We start from the raw sequence: 24,642 nt of genomic DNA on the forward strand, positions 1-24,642 counted from the left end.
TCATGGCAGTGGTTTCATTTTGAGTTTATATCCCGACCACTAAATAGCAGTCTTCATCTCAGAACTTAAACAGTGACAGGAAATACAAGCATTAGGGCACGCCACTAATGTTACCGTTAATATGGTTCGCTGCTAGTAATGGAGGATGAAAATTGTTCCAGTTCCCGTGTCAGTGTACAAAGCTGAAGTGTGGCGTCATTTGGGCTTTTAACGTCCACCGCGGGACCGAGGGCACGGGCGCCGCCTCAGTTTTGCCGCTTGCTGCGTCCTCTGTGAAGAGCCTTCGCGCGGCTGCAGCTTTCTCTCATGATGGGGGCGTTTTGTGCAGTTGGGGCGGTGCTCGCGTCACGGTATCGGTGATTCCACGCGGAACATAAATACAAACTGAAAAACCTGTGAAATCCAAGTGGAAAGGTTCTGAGAATGTTTAACATGTATATATTTTATTGTTTTAAAATAGTTTTGTTTTCTTTAGAAATCCTGTAATCACTTTATTTTTCATTGATATTAAGCAGATGTAATACTTTTGTTCAGATCAAAATGTTATGACATTGTATGTTACAATTGTAAACTTAAAATGTGAACCTTTAAAGCAGGGTCTAAAAAAATATGGTCTTTTTATAAAATACAAGTTATACATTTAACTAAAGGATCCTGCAAGCACTTTAATTTTTCCCCCATGACTCGTACTGCACAAAAAGTGGTTCAATAACATTGAATGTTACAGGGACTGATTATTGCAAATGCAGATCCCACTGTGTTCTGGTTAAATAATTTTTTTTTTATTTATTTATTGCTAAGGTTTGCATATGGTGGTGTGTTCTTTATGACAGATTTCCTAAAAATATATCCAATTCCTAAAATAAGAAATATCCCAATATATCGCCTTGCTTACAGTATCGCAATGTATCGCAATATATCGTATCGCAACCCCTGTATCGTGATACGCATCGTATCGCCAGATTCTTGCAAATACACAGCCCTATTAATTTCTGTGATGTCAAAGCTGCATTTTCAGCATCATTACGCCAGTCTTCAGTGTCACATGATGATCCATCAGAAATCATTCTAATATGCTGATTTACTGATCAAGAAACATTTCTCAATATTATCAACGTTGAAAACATGCTTAATAGGCTATGTTTTTATGGAAACCATGACGTATTTTAGGATACTTTGGTAAGTAAAGATCTGTAAAGTTCAGAACAACAGCATTTATTTGAAAAATAATTATTTTGTAACATTCTTAATGTTTTACTGTCACTTTTGAATAACAATGCATCCTTGCGGAATACAAGTATTAATTACTTTCAAATAGAAAAAAAATAAATTCTTACCAATTTACATTTGACATTTCTGTCCCCCTTCTTAAAGGAGACATATTATGCCCCTTTTTACAATATGTAATACAAGTCTCTGGTGTCCCCAGAATGTGTCTGAAGTTTCAGCTCAAAATACTCCACAGATCATTTATTATATCATTTTGAAAATGCCTATTTTGAGTGAAAAATTATATATATCATTTTGAAATGCCTATATTTTTTTCCAATTTAATTCTCGATTTATCGGTACATTTGCAAAATGCACTGTACTATAATAAATGTGAGCATACAAATACTCAAACAGTCAATGACAGCAATTCAAAGCTTTCAAGGCAACTAAACTAACCCTAGGGGTGGAATGGTTCGCGGGAAAAAAAATCGAACCGTACGGTTCTCCACACACGGTTCGGCACGCGCTAGGACCGCGGTTCAACTTAAATCTGACATCGCATCTGTAATATAGCTTCTTATAAATAACACGTAAAACAAACAGGGTTCGGCTAATATATGTTTCTGTTGATGGATGTGCATTCTGGCTTCCCAGTACATTACAACAACAGCGATGGGGGAGGGAAAAAACATGGACAAACGTGTATTCACTCTTGTTCAATGTGAATGCCGTATGCTGTAATATGAGCATTTATTCCATCATCACCAGAGTGCTGATAGCGCAAGCGCACAGGTGAGACCTGAACAGCACACGCTGATATCTGTTTAAACTAAACTCATTTATTAAGCCTTGCCAGTTTAAACATTTAAGAGCCAGAGGACGCTCGCTCGCTCGCACGCGCAGTGAGAAGATTTGTGCGTGCGCTCATCCGAAGCGCGCAAACCCGCGCCTCAGAACGCTCGCAAATATTAAGCTTTCTCTGAAGTATTGTTTAAATGGACAAATTCACACAAAAATTGTGTCAAAATGCCCATCTTGGTAAGTATCCTATACCAGACCTAGCCGGCTGATCGTACTGTTATCAGTGCACTGGATCAAAGCATTCTCTTAAAGTGACAGCACTTTCTTAACATTAGAAATCAACAAAGAAAGCACTCACTGCTCTTGATTGAATAGCTTTTGTAACTTTAATGAAGATTAAATCTTTATGTATACAGTCAAATATGCAATGCTGTTTTACATTTCATTACTTTATTCAATTTCTGTACCTAAAAACTAATGTTAGACCTTCCTAAAAAAAAATTTTTTTTTAAACTGAAAATCAATTTATTTTATTTGTATCTTTACTCTATTGTATTTATTTGTACTGTTGTTTGTAGTTAGATAGATTATTCTTATTTTCTTTATTTTTATTTGACAGTATATTTTTTCCCTAAACATAGCACATACCAAAACCGTACCGAAACCGTGATACAAACTGAACCGTGAAAAAGTTGAACCGTTCCACCCCTAACTAACCCTGACATCATTATCATCATCATATGAGTGTGTAAATGCATTATGATTAAAAACTGCAACAATGCTGAAGAGACAGACATTGTCTTGATTTTCATGATCAGATGGTAGAGTGGAGTTGTCAGAAGGAGTTATCTACTGGGGCATGACACTGGCCGGTGTCCAGCAGAGCTCTTCACTGCAGAAGAGTACAGCTGATTAATCTCAAAGGTGCTGAGCTCTCTCTCGGCCTCCTCACTTTAAGAGAAGCCAGCTGTGTTGCTGCTACTGCAGCCTGACTTGATACTACCATAAGCCAGAGCGCAAGGGGATTCTTGACCCAAAATAAAAACTATTTCCTTCCTTAAACGTCTTTTCTTATTTCCTTGTTCCAAACTTTTCAGACTTCCTTTAATCTGCAGAGCAGAAAATGTGATTTTGACTTGAAAATTCAAACAGAACAAAAGCTCATAGAAACTCAATGAAAATAGTGTGAACAGAAACATTTTACCTTACATTGAAACAACAAACTGAAAACTGCATGAAGGGTAGTAAATTATGACCGAACCATAATTTTTTGGTGAACTATTCTTATCAGCATGAAGTCACCTAATGTAACATTACTTTCCAGTGAAGACCTCTCTGTCTATTCACACTCCAGCTCAACACGAGCTCTTCATTTACATTTACCATTCAGCGAAGCCTTAATCAGTATTAAGTGTCAGAGAGGCCTGTATTTATACGTGATGCTGTGTTTCCAGCCTCCAAGCATTGACAGCAAATTCTGTGTGTGTGTGTTTTATAAAGCACAGTGGTTAGATGGGCTGGATTAGGCTCAAATCACCTAATGACTATATTATGAGCCGGTGCATTAAGGAGGATTAATCTTAATCTGAGCTGTTTCAGTTTGCTGTGTGTGTGTGAGAGCGAGTGAGAGGGCAGAGGGCCTAGTGAGGAACAGCCCAAACATGGCAAAACAGCATTAACGAAGACCTCTGGAGGGTCTGAACTGATCAGTCCTGTGTGGACTGGTGGTAAGAAAAAACTCCCAAAGATTATAAGAGACAATGACTGTGTCTAAACAGATTGTGGTGTCCTTTGACAGCTCTTTGGTCTTGGCCATGGTGGAGTTTGGAGTGTGACTGTTTGAGGTTGTGGACAGGTGTCTTTTATACTGATAACAAGTTCAAACAGATGCCATTAATACAGGTAACGAGTGGAGGACAGAGGAGCCTCTTAAAGAAGAAGTTACAGGTCTGTGAGAGCCAGAAATCTTGCTTGTTTGTAGGTGATCAAATACTTATTTTAACGAGGAATTTACCATTTAATTCTTTAAAAATCCTACAATGTGATTTTCTGGATTTTTTTTTCTCATTTTGTCTCTCATAGCTGAGGTATACCTATGATGAAAATTACAGGCCTCTCTCATCTTTTTAAGTGGGAGAACTTGCACAATTGGTGTCTGACTAAATACTTTTTTGCCCCACTGTATATTAGGGGTCTGTGTTGATTAGTTGTGGATCTGAGGACTTTAGCTGCGTTTGTTCTATTCATGACGACTGCAGAAAGAACACTCTACTGTCCATGAACTGTATGCAACCTGCAACAGCAAAAAGAAAACATTTGAAATGGGGGGGGAAGTGAACCGGCGCAAAAGCCTTCACATAGTGTGTTAATATACGAATTTAAAATATTGTGAACAGTGCTATGCTGTTTTTAAGCTTAATCATCCACCAAGACCAAAGGAACTGAATGTCTGTTAGTGCCAGTATCTCTCTCCATGGTAACAGCTGGTGACTTTGAACAACACCGGGTCGGGGACCACATTTCTATGCAGTGATACCACAGGGTCTCCACAGTGGGCAAACATTAAAGCCTATCGGGTGTACTCCCAGCGGGATATTGAAATGCTATGCTGAGAGTGGCGGGCAATGCCCTGTGCAGCTTAGCAGACCAAGGCGACAACTGTCATAAATTACTCCCCTGTGGGTCAGCATGTCTGCAGTACTGTAAGCAGCCCAGCATGGAAAGAGGGGTGAGAGACCGCAATGTGCTTTCCACAGGCCGAGACTGACATCAGCTATGACCGGTTCAACTACCTAAGCTCTCAAAACAAAACGGCACACACACACACACACACAAAGCTAGGAGAGCCATTCCAGGGAAGAAAAATTACAGAAGGACTTGAAGACTCGTGCGCGGACTCAACTCCCTCTTAGTTTCCACTCATGGGCTGAGAGTTTGAAGAGAAAAAGCAAAAGTACTCGAGCCAAGTTCCCATCCCATCTCAACCTTTTCTAGTGATGTCTAAAGTGCACTTCCCTGGGGCTTGCTGTTTGTCATAAAACGTCTCTCGGCACATAATTTACCCCAAACCGGAGAAGCAAAAAAGAAATACAAACACAATTTCCAGAAGTGGTGGTGGACCAGAATACTGCAGCCGTTTGCCAGCAGTGCGGTAATTTTAAACCGTGCGGCGTTAAGTGGCTCGTCCACCATACTGTGTGGTAATGTGGGACAGCTGAGCACATGGGCCCCTGGCCAGGGAGTGCATTATCTTTATGAATTCATGACAAAATTCTTCCTAGATAGCAACAGCAAGATAGGTGTTTGTAAACATTCAAGCTCCGTTTTCACATGAGAACGTTTTGAACAAATGGAGAGCAAGAAGAGACGTCTATGCACTACGCATGCAATCGGTCATGCCCTCCTAGTCGCAAGCCAACTCTGGTGATCAGCCGGCTTTACAAAATCACCAAATTAACTAAACAAAATTTGTATTATGTGTTATTGACCACCACGTATTGTTTAAAATAAACAAACAAATACATATATTTTTTAATTGTAAACAAAAACGCAACAATACACTTTTTGAACAGTACATTTTCAGGATTTTTCCATGACCTTTCCAGTCATCTGTGAATACTGAATAAACCAGACTAATTCAGAAATGAATCAATCAGACTGTTAAACGTAACACAACGTAATGTAGCATAGCGTAGCATAACGTAACTTAGCGTAGCGTAACAATAAAATAATATTACAATAAATTTAAAAACTATTTACTAAAAAAAAAAAAATAAATTAATAAATTAATTAATTAATAAACATTTAATAAATAAAATAAAATAAAAAATAAAAATTTTTTTTTTATTTATTTAGATTATTTATTTTTTTATTTATTCTTGGTGCAAATTAAAATCTGACCATGTTCTTGAGATTTTTTTTTTTTTTTTTTTTAAATAAAAAAAATTTCAAAATTAAAAAAAATTTTAAAAAAAAAAAAAAAAAAAAAAAAAAAACTGTACATCACTATGGCCAACCAACTGCCTGTGCATTTAAAATAGAAATGACTTGTGATTTTATCAATTTCCATAACTTTTCCAGCCTTGGACCAAACAATTTTTAAAAATTATCAGAATTTTTATTTTTTTGTATTTTCCATGGAAAGTCTGACCATGAGATTGCAGGTATAGAAAACAAATGTATGTATGCATGTATGCATTTATTTATACATGTTTTAATGCCATATCAACAACAATGGCTATATTCATGGAAACATTAACAGTATCATTTCAATACATCATTTACAATAATATAACATTTTCTTAAGAAGCAATCACTATACAAAAACATACAAGTAACAACAATAGTAGTGATAAAAATCATATAGAATCTTTCAATTTAATCAGTGATAAATTCTACAATTCTTCTGGGAGAGACCTTTTTAAAAATGTCTTTTAAAAGTATTTTCGGAGTAAAAATGTTGTCTAACATCACTTAAAATTGGACATTCTATTAAAATGTTTTACACTCAAATATTTCTTACACAGGTCACAAACTGGTTTCTCTTCGATTTTCAATAAAAATGAATGAGTGAGTAGGGATGGGCGATATAGCTAAAAAAAAATGTATCAACGATATAATGTTTCATATCGTTCAGTATCGACAATTATTGACATTTTTTATAACCTTTTTTAAAACAGAGCAATAGAAAAAAATCTTTACATTTAACCACTGTATTTTTAAATTAACTCAATTTATTGAGACAAACAACAAATATTTTTTTTGTTTTAACAGTCAAACACAAAATAAAAATTAAACATATCTAATTTCTAATGTTTTATATGCAGATTAAATAAGTTAAACTTTTGGCTTGCTTCAATAATGCAGCACATTAAATTGTCAACGCAAGGAAATAACAGTCTATTAAAAAAACGTGCATTACGTCTAAATTAACTCATAAATCAGATATAATTTCATAAATTGCATAAACAATTATGAACAAAACAGCATCACGTATTAATGCTTTGCTTAATACAAAGAGCCGATCAACCCTGCAAAAAGAAGAGTGTTGTTTATTGGCTTGCTATATTGAGAGCAGACCCATATATCTGTGCGGTTGAGTTTGGAATCTGTGCATTGAGCCCAGGATTAGCCCAACCTAAACTTGACTAAACCGTAACAAGGGAGCCGACTGGTTCACAAGTTCAGCCCACTGTGCCCTCCCACAGCCCTCTTTAAAAAGAAAAAGAAACAAGACACAGCGACTCAGTGCATGTTCCCAGGTCATAAATTCAGGGTCAAGATTTCATCACTCATAACCACCGCCAGCACTGCCAGTTTAGCAGGAATTTTTACAGTTTAAAATCAACACGGGCTTATGTGCATAACTGGGATGGCTGAAGACCTGTACATACCGGAGCAGCTCAACGGGGGGGGGGAGACGTGACAGAACGGCCATGTCAGTCAAAACACAACCACAAAGACAGACTGGTGCTTAACATACTATCAAGCATTTCCACGTGTGCATTTGGTCAATGCGGTTTTCCTACGTTTTGACCTTTATAAATTTGCTGGGATCGCACCCATGAATTCGGACATGCTCTTCCAGTTGAGCTAGTTAAGTTTAATCGCAGTATTGTCAATTTAATGTCATTCTGTTTCATACTACTATCAAGACATTCACAATTAATACATAAACGGTGCTAAATACGAAATGAAGTCAGTTCAGTGTTAATCAGTTCAAACTATTAAATTAATGAATTCATTCAAGCGCAATTTAACATTTTCTTTCTATAATCAGGGGTGCACATAAGTTTTTCAACCTGGTTCTCATAAGAGAACCTGGAGATTTGGTTTGGTCCTCACACTGCACATAGCGTGACCCATTAAATATAACTATAAAAAATAAATTAACAATAGTGATAATATTATTGCACTTTATTTTGTTAGTTTTTTTTTAATAAAAATAACAAAATAGTGTAATAATACTATTATATTTTTAAATAAAAAGGGAGTATTAAATACAAATACAATTATTTTATAGTAAACTTAAAAATAAAATGATAATTTACTACTACTTTTTTTATATAAATTTTCATAATTTTCAACCTTAAATCAGCAGGCTTTTATTTTGGCGGGTTGCCGGCAAGTAAGTACATGTACTTCCGGGTTTAGCACCGCAGATTGTAGAGCGTCAGTGAATGAAATGTCACAGTTTTGCATTGTGCTTTGAAAACGGCAGCGGATAGCCTAGATTTATACTTTAGAATAGAAATCTTATACAGTACAGTTTGTCGATCTAAAATGGAAATTGTGCATTAACAGCTGTCAACCATGTCGGTACGCAAATGCGCTGTCAGAACTTTACACAGCGCATTTTTTATTTTGGTCGCACATGCGCACCACTTATGTGCACCCCTGTCTATAATCGCTCAAAAACATTTCAGATTTTTAATATTGCACCAGCCATTTATAACATTAAAACTGTTTTGGTAAAAAATTAGATAAATATTGCCATTTCTTAATGCTTATCATTATATTAGTGAATATAAATTAAAATGAACATCATCAACACTTTTATTTAATGATAACAAGTGTGGAAAATACCTTGATTATTTTACTCTACTAGATTTTAACAGTTTAAATTCACGCTTTAAGCATTCTCAATCTACTTAGCAACAATGACTTATATGGTATTATATAATGTGTGTTAGATTAGTACTATGCAGAGTATGTGAGCAGAGTGGAGCGGCAACAATTTCCCCTCCACGCTCCGAGCATTTAATAATCGCTCCAGCTCCGCTCTGGGTTCAACATTTCCCGCTCCCCTCCTCGCTCACTGATATCAGAAACACCGCTCTGCGGCTACAGTATTTTAGTATGTTTGAAATATCACAGTTCTATTCATAACGTATATTAAAAGAAAAAAATAAAATAAAATGACAGGAGCGTTTCAAAGTGGATTATTGGAACACTAGTGTGCAAACTTTTTTCCTACCACATGACAAGCTAATAACATGGTTGTCAGCATAAAAGGGTAGGATATTGATGCTTTTTGCAGTGCAAATTTTGTTTGTGATGAAAATAACAGTACATTTTCGTCAGTTATTTTTCCTACGGATCACTGCATTTCTTACAGATTTCTGCTCATTCGAAATCGGATGCAGATGAAGTAGCACTGTATAAGATTACATTTGTTTGAATGCATTATTGAGAGAGCGATTGCATGTGAATAAGTGTTAAACCTGTTTAAATCATGATTTCACCTGACAAAAAAATTACTACCCTATAACTTCCCGCTATGTCCATTGCAGTCAACATAGCCTTCACATTCTTTCTGATTTGAGTGATCCTTCTCTATCAAGCTAGCTAAATATGTTTAACGTGAATTCTTGCTAAATGTGCAATTATATTACGGGCCGTTGGCATGAATTGTACTCGTGATGGAGCGGTGGTGGAGCGCTCTTGCAGCGAATGAAAACCACAACGTTTCGACTTTTAAAAAATCCGCTCCTCGCTCCATTCAAAATCACACCGCTCCACTCCGCACCGCTCACATACTCTGGTATTATGTAATAAAGTGTAATTTTAGAGCTAAAAACATTGACTTAAACTGAAACAAATGATAGAATGTGTATGCAATGATCACTATTTGATTGAGAAATAATAACATCATTATTATAATATATACGTCCCAAAACATTTTGCCACACCTGCCAATGGCCAGTGACTTGAGAAAATCTACAGAATATAAATAATATTAAATATATATAAATATTTTTACTGGCCATGAAACTGTATGTGCATTATTTCATTAAAAACACAGGTAGAACAAACTGGGGAAACACATCTGATTTCAATTATTATTATTATTATTATTATTATTATTATATTTTATATACTAACACAACAATTGCAATACTAATATGTATGGTTGTTTTCTTTGCTTTCAAACTTTAAACCAGAGAGCTTTTATTTTAAAAAGTATTATTATTATTATTATTATTATTATTATCAAATTCTAAAGATTAAATCTATTTTTTTTTAAACATAGGACTATTGAACTATAAAATATTTTATAATCATTTCAATTTGAAATAATAATAATAATAATAATAATAAATTATTATTATTATTATATTTTATATACTAACAACGATTACAATACTAATATTTATGGTAGTTTTCTTTGCTTTCAAACATTTAACCAGATTTTATTTCGAAAAATAATAATAATTATTATTATTATTATTATTATTATTATTATTATTATTATTATTATTATTATTATTATTATTATTATTATTATTATTATTATTATTATTATATTAAGGTCAGTGTTCATGGTTCAACAATAAGAAAGAGACTGGGCAACAACGTCATCCATGGGAGAGTTCCAAGGCAAAAGCCACTGCTGACCAAAAAGAACACAAAGGCTCGTCTCTCATTTGCCAAAAAATATTGTGTTTATCCCTAAGACTTTTGGGCAAATATTCTGTGGACTGATGAGACAAAAGTTTAACTTTTTGGAAGGTGTGTGTCCCGTTACATCTGGCGTAAAACCCACACAGCATTTCATCAAAAGAACATCATACCAACAGTCAAACATGGGGGTGGTAGTGTGATGGTCTGGGGCTGCTTTGCAGCTTCAGGACCTGGACGACTTGCCATAATTGATGGAGCCATGAATTCTGCACTCTATCAGAAAATCCTGATGGAGAATGTCCGGCCATCAGTTTGTGACCTCAAGCTCAAGCGCACTTGGGTTATGCAGCTGGACAATGATCCCAAACACACCAGCAAGTCCACCTCTGAATGGCTCAAGAAAAACTAAATTAAGGTTTTGGAGTGGCCAAATCAAAGTCCGGACTTAAATCCGATTGAGATGCTTAAACAGTCCATTCATGCTCGAAAACCCTCCAATGTGGCTGAATTAAAACAATTCTGCAAAGAAGAGTGGGCCAAAATTCCTCCACAGCGATGTGAAAGACTCATTACCAGTTATCGCAAACACTTGATTGCAGTTGTTGCTGCAAAGCGTGGCACAACCAGTTATTAGATTTAGGGCGCAATTACTTTTTCATGTAGGGCCAGGCAGGTTTGGACCGCTTTTTTCCCTTAATAAAAAGAAATCATCATTTAAAAACTGCATTTTGTATTTTTTTGCATTATCTTTGTGTAATATTAAAATGTATTTGATGATCTGAATCTTTTAAGTGTGACAAATATGCAAAAAAATTTAAAAACAGGAAGGGGGCAAAAACCTTTTCACAGCACTGTAAATAAATACTTGTATACCCATAAAATCCTTGATATTCTCACCCTGTATTACTATATTTGTAGTTACATCACTCAGCCCTATTTACAGCGTTATGTCCAGATCTTTAAATGCTGTTAAGTCTTTGTCTATGAGTGGAAGACTAAATTGCAAAGCCTGGATAGCACCATGCAAGGCAGCAAAAAAAAAAGCACGAGCACGTGGGGAGGGATGTTGGCACGCCAGAGTACCAGCAGGTCTATTTTGCTTTCAGAGCAGTCATCACCTCCTTGTTGTCCTGGGTTGTTAGCATGTCCCCCGGTCAGCAGTGGGGGCTGTGCCTGAGCCACAGTCTCCTGTCCCTGTCATCATGATGGCTTTTGTCAAAATTTGCAATCGGCAGCGCTGATCTGATTCTATTTAAGAAGGGCTTGTCAACAGGTTTCAACGAATTGGCCGCACATGTCACCTCTTTCGACTGAATATTTAAGCAGCCACCCCCCTCAAACGTATGGTTGTTTAATCATCTGAGAGCGTCCGTTTCTCCCCCGACGGCGACAAGAAAGTTCTGACCCGTGTCACCTTTATGACGAGCTCTGCTCCAAACTCAGCTGCTGGCCTAAAATAGGAGCAGTTTTTAATGCCAGGCCGCTTGAATGTTATTGACTTTGCCAGCGTTCTGTTCTTTGCCGACAGTGGGCATAAGGCCTTTAATCGTACGGTTGAGCTTTGTCACAGCATTTCAATGAAGAGTAATTGAGAATGATGGGCATCACTGGACAACAACCACGGACAGTGATTAATGAAGTGCTGGTAACACACGGGCTCATCAAGCACGAACGCTGAATTAATCCATACATCTGTCATGTGTTTTACGATAGTACTCATGTCTTTTTAAAGAAACTGAAGTTGAAAGCATAAGGAAAAATCCATCCGCTCCCCTTCAGATGAAGAGCACAGTAATTTTTATTAGGCGAAGAGAGTAAGATGATGGTTCAAGGAATGAGTGATGGCCACAGCTTGACCGTGGAGACCCAGAAGCTCAAAATTTCAGCACAGAAGGCTACAAATGTGTGGTATTGATCAAAATAAGCTCAACGGCATTTCTGTAATCGGGGACATTTTAAAAATATTTTTAAAATGCTAAAATGTTGTGAAATATTATATCAAATTTAGAAACCGTTTTGTAATTGCATTTTAAAATGTAATTTATTCCTGTGATGTAAAGCTGAAATTTCAGCATCATTACTCCAGGCTTCAGTGTCACATGATCCTTCAGAAGAGACCTACAATAATTTGTATATTAATTAATTAGAACATATTTAATTGTTTGTAGCAGCCATCTGCATTTAGAATTGACAAAAAAAATTTACAAAAAGACAACTACAAACAAATGGTTTAATTCTTTTGGTCTTAACTTATAATTCATTATAAAATTGTCAACGGAAAGTTACATGACTTTCCTAGGTCTAGAAATCAAACTTTTAAAATTAGGCTTCTTCATACATCCAGGATTTTAAAGGATTAGTTCACTTACAAAAACATTTATTACTCACCCCCGTCATCCAAGATGTTAATGTCTTTCTGTCTTCAGTGGCAAAGAAATTAAGGTTTTTGAGGAAAACATTCCAGAATTTTTCTCCATATAGTGGACTTCAATGGTGGCCAACGGTTTGAAGGTCCAAATTGCAGTTTTATTGCAGCTTCAATGGGCTCTACACAATCCCAGACAAGGAATAAGGGTCTTTTCTAGCTAAATGATTGGGCATTTTCTAAAAAAATTAAAATAAAAGAATAAAAACATGTTTATATACTTTAACCAGTTACTTCTCTTGCACTAGCTCAACCTCATGCATTAAGTAGTCATGTTGGAAAGATCATGTGTGACATAGGTGGAAGTACCGACCCAGTGTTTACAAAGCGTACGTGTAAAGACAATCAAATGCCCTTTATAAAAAAAATTAATAACAAAAGTAAGACAACTTGTCTATTTCTATATACATGTGTGCTATATATATATATATATATATATATATATATGCATGTATGCATGCTAATACAGTACCATTCAAAAGTTTGGGTTGGTAACATTTTAAAAAGTGACATTGTGAAATTAAAAAAAAAAAAAAAAAAGTATGTGTGTGATGGCAAAGCTGAATTTTCAGCAGTCATTAAGATCAGCATGTCATATGATCCTTAAAAAAACATTCAAATGTGCTCAAGAAATGTTGAACAGTTGTGGTGCTCAATTTTTTGCTGGGAATGATGCATTTTTTCAGTATGAATGGAAAGTTTAAAAGAACAACATCTGAAATAGAAATCTTTTGTAGCTGTAATGTAAGATCCTGTGAATTTTGATCAATTTAATGCATCCTTATAATATAGGGAGATATTATATTTACATCTTTTAAAATATGAATAGGCTGACATTAAATTGAGCTGAAATAGGCTGATAATTATTTTTTTAATATTTATTAGTGAGAACCAAGTATGAAAGCACAGTGTGAAAAAAAGGATATTCATGAGATACTGATATTTGCTGAAAATTACATTTAACAGTGTTATTAAATTATTAGTGCTTTCAAAATTAATTGAGCATTAGATAACACTGACTGTGGTAAATTGCAAAATCAATCAATCAATCTCTAATACTGGCTAATTACCATTAGGTACCAACATACGGTGCATCCCTATTTTATATGACAACAAAACCTTACAATACTTGATTTTAACCTGTAACACACTACATGGAAGCTTTCTCAAGAGCAGTATATAAATTGCCAAGCAGTATATAATTATGCTCTTTCTCAAGAGCAGTATATAATTTCCTTTTATAAACTTCTCTGGCCCCTATAATTGTTTTAACCTTGCAGATCACACACCTTTTAACATTTCTTCTCTAAAGCACTGAGGTGGCGAGGTCAGACGTTTAGATCGGGGGGTGTGGACAAGCTGCATGGAGTCGGTCGGCTTGTCGTGCTCCATCTTGCCCTCTGTTCCTGTCAATATAACACCCCACCAATGCCACCTCCACCTTGGAGATACACATGTACCCCCGCCCCGTGAGCCTTTCATAGCACAGAGTATGATTAATAGTTGTGCGCTGGGCCCCTCCGTGCACTCAGCACATTGTTGAGAGGATCTGAAACAGGACAACAGTTGCATCCCCACCTAAAACTGGGCCTAAGCTCCGACTGTCAGTCCCCGGTTAGAGCACTGTTAACTGGCCAGATTTACAGCTACTAACCAGCACTGGGTTGCTGCTTGGCAAAGAAGAGACAAGCATCCATCATCGCGACTTATGGAGCGTTTTATTACAGCGGGACAGAGGCCATGATGAGCACACTGCCACCCTGAGTGACACCAGTACAATGCTGTGGGTGTTAAACTTACCACAGGGACGGATGACTTACATATGAAGCATGTACTGTGGATTTACAGAGCTAAAGTAACACTTCAACACACCTTCGAAAAAGCATCTGCGCGACTTCAAGTAACGCATTTCATTATTCAAGCCCAAGTGCTGCAGCTACACTAAAGCCTTTGCTATGCAATCTACATTTAGGAGCACGCAACAAACTAATTTGGGAAAAAAAAATACAATAACATTACATTCGAAGAATAATCGCTGTAGTTTTTGTTTTGGGACTCTAGCTAACATAAGTGAATTAAGTATTTTCGATATCAATCAGCTGTTGTCACCAAACTAAATTTTTACATTACATTGCTCCCCATCGCACACTGGGCCACTTTCATGAAACATTAGAATATTATTTTTTTTTGTAAATCATACGCAAAGCTGTTCTGATGTAAATTTTTGGATTCATGAGTGTACATTTAAATTTTCAAAATGTAAGTTGGTATGAAAAACAATTAACACCCACTCCCAATTTTAAATATACTTTAATACTGCAATAATTTCACATTCAATCTTTAAATTAATGTAGAAACAAAGGCATTCAATTTTAAATATTTGTTTAATGGTATCTAAAAAAAAAAAGGGAATATATATATATAAAATACAAAACGTTTAGAATATAAAGCCCATTTTAGAACCATTAAGATTTTTTTACATTGTTATAGTCATGGCAATAAATCCCCATTCTCATTATCATAATAAGGGTCCAAAAATTCTTCTTTAAGCAAACCATAATTTCCTACTACTAATCCAATGCATTTTAATTGCTCCAAATAGCTTAGCAACTTTGGGGAAACGCTCTAAACCATTCAAGCAGAAAAGATTTAACATACGTGCAGGTTGAGATGTCAAGTATAGTTTCAAATCTACATACGTATGGAGACAAGAATTTGCGAATACTGTACTCAAGACCTGTCAAAGGCATGGCAAATTTCTTAATCAAGAAGACACAGTCAAAGAATTCCTCCACAGCCCTTTCTTCAGGAGATGAAGAGATGAAAAGAACCAGCGATCAAAGTATCACTCTGATGTTTACTACAAAACTCAGTCGCTATCCAATCATCGGATGGTGTGGTCTGACCTATTAGAAGAGGAATTTCTTTAGTACCTGAAAACCAAACGAGAGGAAAGGCTAGGAGTACAGGGTAAGTGAGAGAGTTGTCAATCAAACAAAGCTCTGGTATTGGATCTACAGGGTGGCATCTTTAAACCTGTATTTGAATGAATAAAAATGAGAGGATTTAGTCTGTCGGCTTCCTCTGCAGACTTGTCAAAAAACCTGACCTTTGACGTGAAGGGATGGGGAGGGCTGGAGAAGATTCAAAGCTTTAAAGGACTAAGGCTCAGGCTGACTAGAGTATAAAAAGTGAATACTATGAGCAGGTGAGACATCTTCATTCAATGCGATGTCTCCTCCACCCCCCTCCCCCCATTGCCTCAACAGTACGATATTCAATGTTCAGCCAATATCAAAAATATCCCAGAGAATTACTTGACCCCAGACTAAATCCCAGTTCTCAATTTAATGTTAAACAGACCATGTATCAGAGCTAGAATATCTCCCTTACAAAACCAATAGATCCATCGAGCAGTTGTCCATCAAGCTAGATGCAAGATCTAAAGCTCATTTCTCCAACACCAGTGTGTTTTTGGATTTCAAAAAGGGAGAGTCTAAAAGCTGATGACGGAAAAACACTGACATTCGTTTGTCACCCCAAGATGCTTGTTTGTAATTCCAGAGGGGTTCAGGATTAACAAGAACATCCGAGAGGCTTCTGCTGCCTACAGAGGGTTATTGTCGTTTACGTTTATTCTATATATTGCCCAAAAAAAGGCTACCGTAATTTTATCCATTTTCTATTAAAACTTAGATAACATATAAACATATTTGGATTTATCTGTAAAAGCTTTCAGCTATCTTTAAGCGCAAAATACTTTCTGTACGAGTTTCTTTACACATTGGACCCCACCGACTTTCATTGTATAGACATACCCTGGCTGAGACACTGTAAAAATCTTATTTTTCACAGAATAAAGTCAGTCAAACAGGATTAGAACAACAAGAGACACAATTTAAATTACTTCTTAAGCAACATGTCCCTTTAACACATTTTACAACATCCAAAATCATTCTATTTAACTTTCCCCAAAATTAGGGCAGAAAATGCCCTAAAAAGAAAAGTCTGCAGAATCAGCCATGGCCTGCTTATCAGCAACTAAGCGCAGCTCACTCCATGAGTCTTGTGCAAATAACACCAGATGAAATAGATCATTGCTGTCACCACCTACATGCTTGAGATTCCAAGACAAGAGACAAATCGAAAACTCAGCGATGACTTCAGTACGTCCTAAAAAAAAAGTAATGTACTTGTGGCATCTTTAACAAAATGCAACCTATGTTCCTGTTGAAATAGAAAGCCAATTTCCATTTAATCTGCTACTTCAACCAATAAGTAAAGAATTTTGCCAACATGCAAATCCAATTTTTGTGGGGGAAAAAACTATATGCAAATCTGTGGAGAAAAAAAACTTTTTAGTCGTGTTTAGCACATTTTACAAAAACCACACTAACTGCTTGAACCAGGTGTACTGCACGTGTAGGTGAGGTAGCATGAACACGTTTCTGATATACTAAATTCAGGAAACTCTGTTTCATAAATACAAAAATGGCCTTATTCAAGAAGAGAACACTTTTTTTGTGGAACGAGAGACAACACTTCCTTTCCCAGAACAATCTATCTCTCGGGTTGACATGCCTCTAAGTTACTTGAACTCATAAGCCTTCTACTGTAATTCTGTAAACAAACCATAGGTGTCACTGTTGTGGTCATAAGTGAGCAATTTATAGTAAAAAATAACTTGAATTGTGGAAAAGTTCTCTTAAGATAGATTCTCTTAGAGAACTTATTTGGGGATTCACTATGCCTTCAAAAGCCGCCTTCAATCAGCTGTCACGACATAATGAAATTATTATTTTAACAGTAAAAGAAATCAAACAGTAGGGATTTTCATTCAAGATCAGTTATAAAATGATTACAATACCACTTGAAGTTAAAGAGCTCCACAGTAAGAAAGAATTTTCATTTCTTTTTGCACAGAGGAACAATTACATAAAAACACAGCATAACATTTACCTTAGCTGTCCTATTCATTAAGAGGCATTTGTATAACTAGATGAACAAACACTGGCATAGTTTCAATGGGACCCCAAAAATTATGAGGTGCCATAAGAGCCCAATAGTAAGACATTGAGAAAGATAATATTGACTGATTTGAAAAGGCCATCCCTTTCCTCAGAGGAAATCTAGCGTACACCTGGTTAAATATGCTTTCGTTCTGTAGCAGGAAAGAAGCACTTTTGCAAATGCTGAATGAGTCCGTTTAGTTTGATCCTGCCTGACGTGCTTCATTCTAGTCTCAAATAAAGGAAAAGAAGAAATGGTGCATTGGCAGAATGCAGCTTATCCTTTTGTTTGTGCTTTTTTTTAAACTTCTATCAACATAGTAAGTATAACAGTTGCTATTACGCAATTAAGAAGCTAGATAAATGGACTACAAAATGACAGAAAACTGTCCAAACACCTTGTTCAATAACTTAGTTAATAACTTATCTACTGTAATCCTGAATTTGATCATGTCTAACCTTTTATGTTATTGAGGGTCTCTTTCAAGTGGCTGAAGCTGTTGAGTAGTGGGTCCTGTTCTTCATCCTGTGACAAAAAACTAGTTAGTGACAATTTGGCATGTTATGATTTCTCTAACAATATAATTTGATAGTTTCATGTTATTTAAATATGGGATGCATTATGTATGATTACCATATAAAGTATTGGCCAATATTACAGATTTTCTATTAATCAGGGATTTGATATTCTATAAAGGTTGATTTTGGATATTTAATTATGCATGCTAATTTCTCCTGTTATCACGTTTAGATTACATTTGCCATCATCTAACAATCACTTAAAGCAAATCTTTTTTAAATACATTTTGTATACTGCACATTTCAATGTTGTGATGCCTAAATTCACTTGTAGCATTAAAACGACTGGTTTTTAATGTTTTATTTTTACTTTCTTTAGACAAAATGGTATACAATTTTAATATCAGCCATAACATGAAAATTATTATTGGCTTATCAATTTCAGCGCATCCCTAGCTTAAATATTAAAGAATTATGAGAAATATAGGGTCATAAAGTGGCCATTGAATATCATTTTAAATATCAAGCGGGTGACATCAGGCCCTACAATTCAGACAACTACTATGTTCTTTATATTAAAACTAAATTGGACAACTTACCAAAGGAGTATGGGTACTCCATCTAGAGTTCCTCTTGATAGCAGCAACGACAACAGAAATCTCCCCTTGAACGATGTATATACTCTTGTCCACCATAGTGAATCTAAGATTTAATTAGAAATATGCGATTACACACAAGTACCAACTCAACATCAAGCATATATAGTTTTTCTGAAGGCAAGAGGGACATATGCACATTATATGATCATCCTAGTCAGACAGCTCAACTAGACCACAGGTTATAGAGCAGAGCTTAAAGCTGGAGGTAATCTCTGTGCAAAGCATCAGACAATGCAGCAGACAGGTTGCAGCAGCTCAGATTTCATTATTCGAGATAGTGCCTTGTGGGGGCAAGACAGGCATAACAGAAATCACAATGTTTTTGAAGGACGTGTTGATGCAAGGATATGTCTCTCAAAAAATGTTAGAAATATAGACGATACATAAAACTATGAGGCTTTATGACAAGAAAATGTATTTATATAGCAACTTCAGAAAGTAATCCCAACACACATAAAAATCTATTTATTTATGCAGAAAGACAAACATTTGGCTCAAGTTCTGGAAGAGTGAAACTGAAACCCATCTAACCCATGGCATTATGACATCCATGGTATTATGAAATCTAGATATAATATAATAAACAGTGTTAAATATATGGGAATAAACCTGCATGTCAAAAAGTCATAAACTACCAATACGTTCCCTGTGATTCTCAAAGTTTTACTATGGCACTATGGCAATGGCAATTTTGCATCAGCATTCAAGAAGGCAAAATCCTGATGTATGCTGTTAAGCTACGAAACGACCAAATGAAAGCATTCACCTTAAATAACTAATGTACATTTGGAAAATATAAAACAATAGGTTTTAAAGGGTTCTATTTTAACCCTAAAGTCCACAAGCTCATATAATATTCTAGAAATAAAAATTTCTCAGGCCTCTAAATCATCAACATAACCAAATCTTTGCTGAACAACTGCTGTACACAATCTACCAGTCTTCTGTCGTCTAGCCTAATAATTTATACTTTAACAGGCCTTTTAGCACACTTGCGAAAAACATCCCCCAACATTCGTTTTTTTTTTATTGATTTTTATAAAGTAAAAATAAGAATAACTTTTATAGTGTTAGTAATATTTCGTACATTTGGAAAATATAAAACAATAGGTTTTAAAGGGTTCTATTTTAACCCTAAAGTCCACAAGCTCATATAATATTCTAGAAATAAAAATTTCTCAGGCCTCTAAATCATCAACATAACCAAATCTTTGCTGAACAACTGCTGTACACAATCTACCAGTCTTCTGTCGTCTAGCCTAATAATTTATACTTTAACAGGCCTTTTAGCACACTTGCGAAAAACATCCCCCAACATTCGTTTTTTTTTATTGATTTTTATAAAGTAAAAATAAGAATAACTTTTATAGTGTTAGTAATATTTCAAGATGAATACTCACTGAAGCAATGGACTGAAACAACTATGGTCTACTTGATCATTTTGCCTCCCTACACAGCTTTGATCATAAAACTACACATCTTAATATCATAATACGAAATGTTAATGTGAGATATAGAGTCGTACCTGACATTTATGCATTTTATGCAAGTAGTCAGCAATACTTTTTAAAAGATCTCACTTATTTAAAAGCAATCAGAATTTAATCTTAGGTTTATGAATCTTTGACTAAAGCAGGGGTGGGCAAACTTGGCCCTTCCAGGCAACTATCCTTCAGAGTTTAGCTCCAACTCTAATCAAACACACCTGAACCAGCTAATCATTGTCTTCAAGACTACTAGAAAGCTACAGGCAGGTGAGTTTTATCAGGGTTGGATCAAATCTCTGCAGGAAAGTGGCCTGGAAGGGCCACGTTTGCCCATCACTGTACTAAAGGATCAACAAGTTGTCCCCATTTTAAAAAATTGATTTGATTCTGACTATTATTTGATATGTCAGGCTTTACAGGGTTAAGTGCAGTTCACTGCCTACACACAGCATCCTCCTCTAGACCTACACCTATTGAAGAGGAGTTTGGGTGAGAATTACACCCTGCAGTCAAACATCTGTGCATAAACATCAACCCATCTAATGAAGCACAAATAGTTTGCTCTATTGCAAGCAGATATGCCAACGAGAGGGCCTGGATGATTCAGTGATGATGGCCAACCGGCATCGCGATGCTACAGATCAGTCCCTTCTTCACGACAGCCTCAGGCACCCCGTTATCTCCAACAGCATCCTTTCATTACAAACAATCTTTCCACAGTCTTTCTCTCTTCGCCGTATGATGTACAAAGGTTGAAGAGGAGTGTGAATTGATTATAGCTGAATTGATCAGTAGGCCAATGAGCTTAGCGAGCCTGCTGGCAAAGCTCGTCAATGACCAAATACAACATGCCAAGCGACCTGCAAATCACAATGTGAACACATATCTTCTACTTCGAGATGCGACTATGAATGGAGACACCGAAAGACTTATGAATAAACAACAAAGCTGTCAACAAGCTAGCAAGCGGTTTGTCACACTAACTACAGCTGTTAACCAGCGCAAATAAACGTGTTAAACGTGACCTCGTGGCCCCCTCGTTGTGTTTTATAAGAGCGTGTTCCTCCTTCTGCGTGTATGCGTCTGTCAAAACAGAAAAACATGAAAACACTGCTGCTGACTCGAAGGCGGCGAATCCAAAATGGCGTTCAGATTCATTTCTGCTCATTTGGGCTAACTATTTAGCAGGCTACCAAACGCGTTCAGACATATAATAATGCTTCTATAACTGCGTTGAATAAAGGCTTACATTTTAGACAGTTCCGCGTAGTGTTGTCATGCCCTGCTGCTTTCCTGCAATAGCACTAGACAGATATTCTGTCACCGGTTGCTAATCTCCTCCACAGGCAAACTTACTGACGTGGAAATGGTGCAGGCGCACACTACCTTGATATTTCCTGTCAACTGACAGCTGTTTTCAGCCAATGATCTTTCGAGTCTGGGACCTCACTTCCCGTGGATTTAAAAGAGGTTATGTCGCTATTTGGAAACAATCACACATCAATGGCATACTTTTAAGATTAAGCCGGTTATACACTGAAACGCCAATTAGAATGTGTATCGTTGTCGTAACATTAATATTCTCCCGTTAGTGTTCAAAATAGGGCGGGACTTCGGTGAAGTCAGGTTCAAGCAGGGTTGGTTGAGTTTCAGTGATGACGAAAGAGTGGTGTCCTCAAGACGGAGGCGTTCAGAGTTCAGAAACACAGGCTTGTTTTTCTCCCGTTACAACCTACAGGAGCTCCTATAATGCAGTGCATTGAAGACAATTAACAAGCAATGCCGTTTCCAAACAGATATGTATTGTTAGATCGCAACTGAAGAACTAACGGTGTTACAGTCCTTCGGATAATACTACGGTAGCTTATGTCAGTGTTTCAAACCTATTGGAAAGGTAAAGTTGTTTGCTAACATGGATAGCATATACCCACTGAATAAAATAAAAATACAGAATCTTTCGAAAAGCACAGAAAGTTCATATCCACATTCGACAATTTTGCCCAAGGAGGGCAGTATTGTGTGACTTCAAGTGTTGCATGACATCCATCATACTCTATAGGCTACATAGTCGTATTATGTATCAAATTGTCATCAGGAGTAGGCTATACTCAGTGTTGAGGAAAGTTACTTTTAAAAGTAATGCATTGCAATATTGCGTTACTCCATAAAAAAGTAACTAGTTACGTTACTTAGTTACTTTTTATGGAAAGTAATGCGTTGCGTTACTTTTGCGCTACTTTTTAAATCTGGACAGGGCTTTCTTGTCTGTTTTAAAAATAAAAAGTTGTATTTTTGGCAAATATAAAAGCCTTTTCACACCAAAAGTGAAGTGAATAAGCCTCAGGCTGCAGGGAAAGTACATTTACGTCTGTACAGTAGAATGCAGAAGAAGACATTTCAACACACTTCAGCAATAAAAAAAGACACAAATGTTTGTCTAGAGTAACTTGTGTTTATTAGTACGGTTGAACTGGATCGAACCCACTGAATAAAATAAAAATACAGAATCTTTCGAAAAGCACAGAAAGTGCATATCCACATTCGACAATTTTGCCCAAGGAGGGCAGTATTGTGTGACTTCAAGTGTTGCATGACATCCATCATACTCTATAGGCTACATAGTCGTATTATGTATCAAATTGTCATCAGGAGTAGGCTATAGGCAGTGTTGGGGAAAGTTACTTTTAAAAGTAATGCATTGCGTTACTCCATAAAAAAAGTAACTAGTTACGTTACTTTTTATGGAAAGTAATGTGTTGCGTTACTTTTGCGCTACTTTTTAAATCTGGACAGGGCTTTCTTGTCTGTTTTTAAAATAAAAAGTTGTATTTTGGGCAAATATAAAAGCCTTTTCACACCAAAAGTGAAGTGAATAAGCCTCAGGCTGCAGGGAAAGTACATTTACGTCTGTACAGTAGAATGCAGAAGAAGACATTTCAACACACTTCAGCAATAAAAAAAGACACAAATGTTTGACTCCTGATTTCTGTCACCATGGCAACACCAGAGCTGTCACTCAACACATGGAAACAAAGTAACTGGCGTTACTTATTTGAAAAAGCAACTCAGATATTTCCTTCTGAATTAAAAAGTAATGCGTTACTTTACTAGTTACTTAAAAAAGTAATCTGATTACGGAACTCGCGTTACTTGTAATGCGTTACCCCCCAACAGTGGCTATAGGCTACAGCAAACAGACATCTTCAAAGTCTAGAATATAGTAACATCTGATTTCTCTCAACACGGGGACACCAGAGCTGTCAATCAATAAATTGTGAAAAAAAAGTAACTTGCGTTACTTATTTGAAAAAGTAACTCAGATATTCTCTTAAAAAAGTAATGCGTTACTTTACTAGTTACTTGAAAAAAGTAATCTGATTACGGAACTCGCGTTACTTGTAATGCGTTACCCCCAACAGTGGCTATAGGCTACAGCAAACAGACATCTTCAAAGTCTAGGATATCGGCGTTTTTTATAATGTAGCCTACGTTACAACGTTAGGTGCTGAACCGTGAACACCTAAAATATGTCGTATTTATTTATTTATTAAGACTAAAGTGTCTGCATTGAGCTCTTTGAATGTAGGCTAGTCTTTTACCTAAAGAGACAGAACTATCTGTCTAAATGTAGGCTATTACGCAGATTTGTTTGATAAATAAACATAAAATAATGACTCCTCAAGAAAGTCATATCTATACATATCTGCCTAATTATAACTACATAACTAGCCTAATTAGCTTAGATGTTGTTGTTGTTGTTTTTTTTTTTACAATATTCTATATTTAAATGTTTGAATAGCCATTTTGGTATGAACTATTCAGTCTAAAATAAAGGTTCCAAAAGATAGGTTTCGCAGAAGTAAACAGTTCTTAATAAAAGAACCATTTTTCTTAGTGTGAAGCACACTGTAATGATCTGAAGAAGCCCTTTTCCCATAAAGAACATTCAAAGGTTCCATATAATCATAGATGCAAATAAAGAACCTTTATTTTAAGAATGTTGAGAAGACAGAACGTTCTATTTACTGAGCATGAAGGAACAGACGGCTAATAACACTACCACGCAGCACGATAACTCATGGGAATGTTCATGTTTTAAATCGTAAGGTTTTGAAGAAGCTGTGCAA

At 36.1% G+C, this 24,642-nt stretch overlaps 1 protein-coding gene and 1 long non-coding RNA gene across 4 annotated transcripts in view; one reads left to right on the forward strand and one right to left on the reverse strand.

Annotated features, from left to right (window-relative positions):
• LOC107582479 (uncharacterized) lies at window positions 1-21,917 on the reverse strand. 2 transcript variants are annotated; one of them, XR_001608956.1, is made up of 4 exons: window positions 21,765-21,917; window positions 18,969-19,071; window positions 18,310-18,376; window positions 1-393 (listed from the first exon to the last, which is right to left on the reverse strand). It is a non-coding gene; the product is annotated as an uncharacterized lncRNA (long non-coding RNA). The 2 variants fall into 2 exon arrangements; XR_001608957.1 differs by lacking the exon at window positions 1-393 and adding an exon at window positions 17,774-18,077.
• The window catches only part of LOC107582478 (pituitary homeobox 3), a 17,026-nt gene continuing 13,145 nt past the window's right edge, over window positions 20,762-24,642 (forward strand). Inside the window, exon 1 of one of the 2 annotated variants that reach the window (XM_016268324.1) lies at window positions 20,762-20,782. The gene's annotated coding sequence lies outside the window, so the exon portion shown is untranslated. Of the gene's footprint in view, window positions 20,783-22,358; window positions 22,410-24,642 lie in introns of those variants that run through there. The other variant, XM_016268325.1, reaches the window with a different exon arrangement.

Source organism: Sinocyclocheilus grahami, unplaced genomic scaffold, assembly GCF_001515645.1.
Source record: "Sinocyclocheilus grahami isolate Dianchi unplaced genomic scaffold, SAMN03320097.WGS_v1.1 scaffold45.1, whole genome shotgun sequence".
Taxonomy (NCBI): Eukaryota; Metazoa; Chordata; class Actinopteri; order Cypriniformes; family Cyprinidae; genus Sinocyclocheilus; species Sinocyclocheilus grahami.